Source organism: Muscardinus avellanarius, assembly GCF_963383645.1.
Source record: "Muscardinus avellanarius genome assembly, chromosome: 15".
Lineage (NCBI taxonomy): Eukaryota > Metazoa > Chordata > Mammalia > Rodentia > Gliridae > Muscardinus > Muscardinus avellanarius.
Window position 1 is genome coordinate 50,058,045 of NC_137801.1, and position 7,755 is coordinate 50,065,799.

General features: G+C 42.8%; 1 pseudogene across 1 annotated transcript; it reads left to right on the plus strand.

Moving 5' to 3' along the window:
• The first annotated feature begins 1,315 nt into the window (after positions 1-1,315).
• LOC308273716 (large ribosomal subunit protein eL24-like) lies at positions 1,316-1,789 on the plus strand (annotated as a pseudogene). Its single transcript has one exon. The product of its transcript is annotated as a large ribosomal subunit protein eL24-like (transcript).
• The last annotated feature ends 5,966 nt before the right edge of the window (positions 1,790-7,755 follow it).

Genomic DNA, 7,755 nt, shown 5'->3' on the forward strand with positions numbered 1-7,755 from the left:
TTTGCTGGATTTTGCCTCCTTTGTGATCCCTGACTCCATTTCAACATTACAGGGACCTAATAATTCCCATTTCTAACAAGTCCCCAGGAGATATTGATGTTGCTGTTCTGGGAACTACAGTGGGAAGCACTGCTACAGTCACTCTGAAGGTGATAATAGTTTAAAGTCGATAAATAAGATCTGTCTTATTTATTGACTTTACTGTCTTTAATTGACCAATTTGAAGAGTCTATAATTCTGAAAGAAGATATGTAGGAAAGAAATTTGAGAGAAAGATTTAGTTCAGGCAGAGGGTATATGTTCGATAGGGAGATCTGATTAGAGCATCTAACTTTTCACCTAGATGCCAGTGGGGACTAAAGAAGAACCACGTAACCAACGTTCCTCAAAGAACATGGGATATAAAAAGTTTTTTTTAATTAACATGGAATCTGTAAAGCTCTAAAACAGAGTTGTTTTGTTTTCGTGGTGCTGGGAATTGAGAGCAAGGGCATTTTACCTCTGAGCTACATCCCCCAGCTTTATTATTATTATTATTATTTTTTATTTGGAAAGAGGTTCTCACCAAGTTGACACGAGTCTCACTGAGTTATTGAGGCTGGCCATGAACCTGAGATTTTCCTGTTCCAGACACAGAGTTTTTGTTTGTTTTCTTTTTTTGCAAAACTGGGGATGGAACCCAAGGGTGTTCTACCTCTGAGCTACACCCCCAGCCCTATTTTTTATTCTTTATTTTGAAACAGGGTCTCACTGAGTTGCAAAGGGCCTCACTAAGTAGCTGAAGCTGTCCTTGAACTTCAATCCTCCTGTCTCAGCCTCACAAATGCTGGGATTAAAAGGGTGGACCACCATGCCCGGCTCCAGATTAACACACACACACACACACACACACACACACACACATGCATTTTTTCTGTTTCCTTTTTCCCTTTCTTTCTGTCTTCTTCTTCTTCTTCTTCTTCTTCTTCTTCTTCTTCTTCTTCTTCTTCTTCTTCTTCTTCTTCTTCTTTTTTTGTAGTACTGGTGATGGATCCCATTCTACCTCCAACCTACACCCCAGCCCTATTTTCTTTATTTTGAAACAGGGTTTTACTGAATTGCAAAGGACCTCACTAAGTAGCTGAGGCTCTCTGTGAACTGCAATCCTCCTGTCTCAGCCTCCCAAATCCTGGGATTACAAACATGTGTCACCATGCCCAGCTCCCTAAAATGCATTTCCTTAGTGTTACCTTTTCTAAAGATGTTTATTATTTTGGTCATTAATAATCTCAGTGGGCCTCTTCGCCATCTTTCCTCTTCCCTTTCAGCCACCGCCATGAAGGTCGAGCTGTGAAGTTTCAGCGGGTACAAGATCTATCCCGGACACAGGCGGCGCTACGCCAGGACGGACGGGAAGGTTTTCCAGTTTCTTAATGCAAAATGCGAGTCGGCTTTTCTTTCTAAGAGGAATCCTCGACAGATAAACTGGACTGTCCACTACAGAAGGAAGCACAAAAAAGGACAGTCGGAAGAAATTCAAAAGAAGAGAACCCGACGTGCAGTCAAATTCCAGAGGGCCATCACTGGTGCATCTCTTGCTGATATCATGGCTAAGAGGAATCAAAAACCAGAAGTTAGAAAGGCTCAACGAGAACAGGCTATCAGGGCTGCTAAGGAAGCAAAAAAGGCTAAGCAAGCATCTAAAAAGACAGCAATGGCTGCTGCTAAGGCTCCCACAAAGGCAGCACCTAAGCAAAAGATTGTGAAGCCTGTGAAGGTTTCTGCTCCCCGGGTTGGTGGAAAACGCTAAATCAGCAGATCAGATTTTTAAATAAAGATCTATAATTCTCAAAAAAAAAAAATCTCAGTGGCTGGCAGAAGGAATGGTTCACAGCTTTTTCCTCCTCCACTGTTCATCTAGGTGTGAAGAGGGAACAAGTGATTATGAGATTCACTCAGAAACATCCCCAGTTTCACTGCCATTATGAAAACTATAACTAGAAAGACACAGGACAGGCCCAAAGATCTGCCTTGTTTAGGAAACCCTCACATGGTCCTTACCCCCAAACAGAGAAGTCAATGTGGTCTTCTTCTAAGCCAGTTATTAGCAAAGATGCTTCCCTGACCAAAGGGGGCTTTTGCTTTAGGATGGAGCAGAGGGAAGGAAGAAGGGCGCAGTTTTCACTATAGTAGGAATGGAAGCAAATTAGTGCCTCTCCTCTCTCTCTCTCTCTCTCTCTCTCTCTCTCTCTCTCTCTCTCTCTCTCTCATTAGTTAGTATTGGGGATTGAACCCAGGGACATTCTACCTCCAACTGTACCCCCAGGCCTGTTATTTTTTATTTTTAAACAGAGTATCACTAAGTTGCTGATACCAAATATATATTTTTCCCAGTCTGCAGCTAACTCACTAGAGAACACCAAGTTAGAGAGGTTTCAGTATAAACAAATAATAAAAAAAGACCTAGAATTTCTGTACAATGACTCTGGCCCTCTAAAGACAGATCAGCATTTAAACAAGAATTGACACATGTCATGAGAGTTGCCAAAGGGTCCTCAGAAGATTTAATGTCTTTGCTGTGGCACCATATTGGCATCTACTGCCCACCAGGGTAAAACAGGTTACCTGTCCCTGTGGAGACTGGAGGAGAAAAACAGGTTGCTCTGCTAATCACTCAGCTACTTGGCAAAATATAAAACAGACCAGTGGCTTCTGTCAAAGGCAGACTGGGAAACAACGGCCACTTTCTTTCTTGTGTGTACAATGAGTTTATGACCTGCAAGTCCTCAGCTAGGCTGCAATCTGCCGTCTCAAATGGCGACTCTGCCTGTACCGAAGTCTTCCTCCACCCTCCACAATAGACACCAAGCTCATGAGTTCTGGAATAAACAAAGAGGACCTCTGCGCATCTGTACCCATGTGTTTTCCCTTCAAGGAAAGAGGAGACATGTCCTACTGTGTGAAAAATACATGTGGCAATATGGAGAGATGAAAGCAGAGAGCTAAAGGCCCTGGGGAAATGAAAGCACACAGAAAAATAGCTATGGGGGATAGCTGATAGGGGACGAAGGGCCAATCCTGTGTGTCTTGACTGTCCTGAGACAGTGCCACTGAGCTTTAGCAGCACTATAGTATATGACCTCTGATATTGTCCCCAGTCATTAAAATAAAAATTGTATTATATAGCTGAGAGTGGTGGTGCACATCTGTAGTACCAGGACTTGGGAGGCAGAGACAGGAGGATCATAATTTCAAGGATCACCTTTACAATGTAGCGAGATTCTCAGCAACCTAGTGAGATCCTGTTTCAAAACAAAAAACAGCTGGGCGTGGTGGCCCACAATTGTAATCCCAGTACTTGAGAGGCTGAGACAGGAAGATCACACAGCCCGAAGCCAGCCTCAGCTACTTGGTGAGGCTCTCAGTAACTCAGTGAGACCCTGTTTTCAAATGAAATATAAAATATGTCTGGAAGTGTAGCCCAGAGGTAGCAGGCTCCTGGGTTCTATCCCCAGTACCACAAAAAATAAATAAATAAATAAATAAATATAAAAATAAAAAGGATTTGGTGTGTAACTCAGAGGTAGAATGCTCCTGGATTCAATCCCTTGTACCAACCACAAATATACTAAATATATAATATTTAAGATACCAGAATTAAAGATTAAATTTTTATTTTTATTTTTATTTTAAGATTTTTTTTTCTGCAGTACTGGAGATTGAACCCAGGAGCATTCTACCCCAAAGCTACACTCCCAGTCCTATTTTTTATTCTTCATTTTGAAACAGGATCTCACTAAATTGCTGAGGACCTCACTAAGTAGCTGAGGCTGGCTGTGAACCTGTGATCCTCTTATCTCTACCTCTCAACTACTGGGATTATAAGTATGCGCCACCATGCCCAGCTTAGGGATAATTTTGACACTAGAAATATATACCATTTAGAATGGGGAAAGCCAGGCATGCTGGTGCATGCTTGTAATCCCAGCATTTAGGAGGCTGAGATAGGAGGATCGTGGTTCCTGGACTGCCTCAGCTACTTAGCCAGGTGTTACTTAGTGAGGCCCTTTGCAACTCAGTGAGACCCTGTTTCAAAATGAAGAATAAAAAATAGGGCTGGGAGTATAGCTTGGAGGTAGAATGCCCCTGGGTTCTATCCCCAGTGCTGTAAAAAAAAAAAAATAGAATGGGGAGATAGCTCAGTGATAGAGCACGTCCCTAGAATGAGCAAGGTCCTGGGTTTGATCCCCAGCTACACACACACATGCACACACTCATGCACACAAACCTTTGTGCTTCATAGTACTTATATTTTATACTAAATAAATTATATGATATATCATCTCCTAAGAAGGGTAGAAAATTAGAAAAACAGAGTGCTACCTTATATAAGAAGGGCACTAAATTCCTGCCTTATTGTATATCTTTGCCTAAATAACTATCAAGGTGGTGATTACCACAAATAAGGCAAAATACCTTTATATATGTAATATTGGTAGTGATTACATAACATGGAATTTCAAAAGTATTTTAGACACTGTATACAAAAACTCTTCTGAAGAGCTAATGACAGGCCTGAGGAATTCTGGTCCTGGCAATGCATAAAAAAATAACCAGCAGCTACTCCCCAGGTAGGAAAGGCTATGATCCCCTAAAGGGGTTGCTGACAGCCCAGCAGCTGTCACTAGGCAATGACATTTAGAAGGCACTGAACACTGGAATAATTATGTCAGGGCACCATTTGCCAGAGCCAAATGCTTGCATTTCCCAGTGGCAACTCCTTTTAGGAGCAGATGTATGGCCATGTAGGCCTGGTTGTGCTGAGAGCCATGGAAACTGTTTTGCAAGCTGTTATCTTCAAGCAAGTAATAACACTCCTAAAGCCAGCTTCAGTGCTTAATTAAGACAGGTTTCAACTCATCAGCCACCACACCCAACGTCTGAAAGCATCACAAGAAGGTAAGTATGCATGCAATAAAATGAACTAGGGCAAAGTTAACAGCTTCCAGGTAAGTTTTGTTGCCAGAAATCTGGGCCTCGGAAACTAGTAGGTCAGAGACACAATCCTCAGTGCCCTGCAAGCTCGCTGGTCTTTACTCCTCAGAACAAGGGTCAGGCAGTGGAAAGGAGGACTTGCTGCTGCCTCAGAGTGCAGAAGGGGAGGTAGAGGCACCTGGGAGTGCTGAATCCACCCCAGACTCGTTCTTTCTCCTTCTGGCGTCTCCATGGTGCCATTATGGCCCTACAGGAACAGGCGGTGTTCTACACAAAAAAGAATGGATTCAGTTTCAGATGGTATTTCAGCCAGAGGCAGAGAAAAGGAAAGAACAAACACTGTTCTGGGCTCACCATGACCAGCCCCGGCATACCTTGGTTTGTGCATTGGTAGCACCTGCACTCAGCACCGACCTCTCTGAGTCACCTTTACTGCTAGGAGCTGCCTTCTCTGGGCAGATTCCACTCATTTAGCCAGGAGCTGGTGGAGGTAGTGCAAAAGCTTTGGAGCCAGGTGGACCCAACATAATCCTGGCTCTACCACTTATTATCTGCGCTGCCCATACCCTAATCTCTCTGCCTGTACCCTAATCACTCTACAGGTAAAAAGGGAAGCTAGTAATGCCCATCTTTTAAATCTATTTTAAGAATTCAAGATAATACAATATCTAGTAGAGTGACTAGCACATAGGAGTTGCTAAGTACATTGTTGTTAGTCACTAATAAATTATCATGTAGGATCAGTTACTATGCAGGAATGATTAGAATCAAAGTAGAAATAAAAGCAATACTAAAACAAACAATGAAGTTGGCTTCACTTGGAAAGATTTTCCAGGGCACCATGTGGCTCACACATAGAAAACATTCAGGCCAAATTTTGCTTCTCTTAAAGGTATTAGGAATACATAAATATTCTTTATTCTCTTTAGATGAGTTTCCCACAGTCTTATGATCTTCAGCAGGCAAGTAACATCTTGTTTTCTTGTGTAGGAGAAACTGAGGTACAGAAGATCAACTAATTCTCTGAGTGAGTCAGAGACACCTCCCAGAATAAGGCTAGGGGCATCACAGTCTTCAATCTTTCTGGCCTGAAACTCTTTTACAAATGATTCATTCTGTTAAGACCTCAATTTGAAAGAGGAGGAGGAGGAGGAAGAGGAGGAGGAGGAGGAGGAGGAGGAGGAGGAGGAGGAGGAGGAGGAGGAAGAGGTTATCCTACTGTGGAGATCATTATGCTTGTGGTAATCTGGAAGTGAGCCTGCCATAGCTCCAGGATGGCCTCCAACAGCACATGCTCTGACACCATCCTAGGTCAATCTCCTCTCTTCATTTGTCTGCTTCTCACAGGAGTGAGCAGAAGCACAGAAAGACTGAACACCATGGCACACCTTCCTCCATAGGGCCTTTCAAATTCAACCAACAGTGAACTACTCTGCCCCCAAGGAGACTGTGTCCACTCTAGGCATCTATCTCTCAAATGATGCTTCCTGTATCTCTTGTGCCAGTTCTTGAAACACACCATTCCACCCACCAAGTTAATTCAAATGAGGTTCCCAGAGCCTAGGTCAAAACAGGAAGGGCAGCTGGGCATGGTAGTACAGGCCTGTAATCCTAGTACTTGGGAGCCTGAGACAGAAGGATCACAGGTTTAAAGGCAGCCTCAGTAACTAGTGAGGCTCTTAGCAACCTACTGAGAACCTATTTCCAAATAAAAAATAAAATAGGGCTGGGGTTATAACTCAGAGGTAGAATGTTCCTGGGTTCAACCTCTGGCACCAAAAACAAACAAACAAACAAACAAACAAACAGGAAGGGCTCCCTTGCTTGTTGTATAAAGAACCAATAATCCTGGTACTTGGGAGGCTGAAATAGGAAGATCAAGGTTCAAAGGCAGCCTAAAATGTAATGGTGCCCTGCCATTGGGCATCAAAAGTGTAACGATTTGAGATGTCGACATGGGTTCTTGTTTTTAGGTAGTTTAGAAGAAAATATCCAGAACTATACTACTACAAGATTAAGCAAATTTTACTTGCTACAAAGGTAGAAAGAAGGGATAGAATTATAAAGTACTGCGTCAGAGAGGAGAGTGACACAGTGGAGTGCCTTGAAAATAAGACACTGAAGTTTTGAACATAGGACAGTTTTTATAAAGATTCATTATCTCCCATCCTGCTTAACCAATAGTCTTTCTAGCTGTTCCTGACCTGATGTAGGTGTAGGCCTACCCATTATATCTGGTGCAAGCTTTTGTTACAACTGAGATGTGTTACTTGTTTAACAAACTCAGGGGCCACATGGTATATGCTCTTTGTGACAAAGACCTATACCATCTCCCACATCCTTGGGGAATTTTACCCTATCTGTTAGAAGTTATTTATTATGTAAACTTGTCTTTAAAATATGAAGGCCCTGGGCTACAACTCTTTTATGTAATTGGTAATTGCCTGAGTGCCTGCACAGCACCCAGTCCCTGACTACTTTTTACATTTTGAAATTAATACCAAAGCAAATTTCCAATACTGGCATATTCCCCATCATTAACAAATTAGCAAGGCCCTTTGCAACTTAGAGAGGTCCTGTTTCAAAATTTTTTAAAAACGGACTGAGGGATAGCTCAGAGGTAGAATGAATACCCCTGAGTCTGAGTTCAATACCAGTAGAAGAAGAAGGAGGAGGAGGAGGCGGAGGAGGAGGAGGAGGAGAAGGAGGAGGAGGAGGAGGAGGAGGAGGAGGAGGAGGAGGAGGAGGAGAGACCAGCTGTGTCAGAGATGAGCCAGCCTC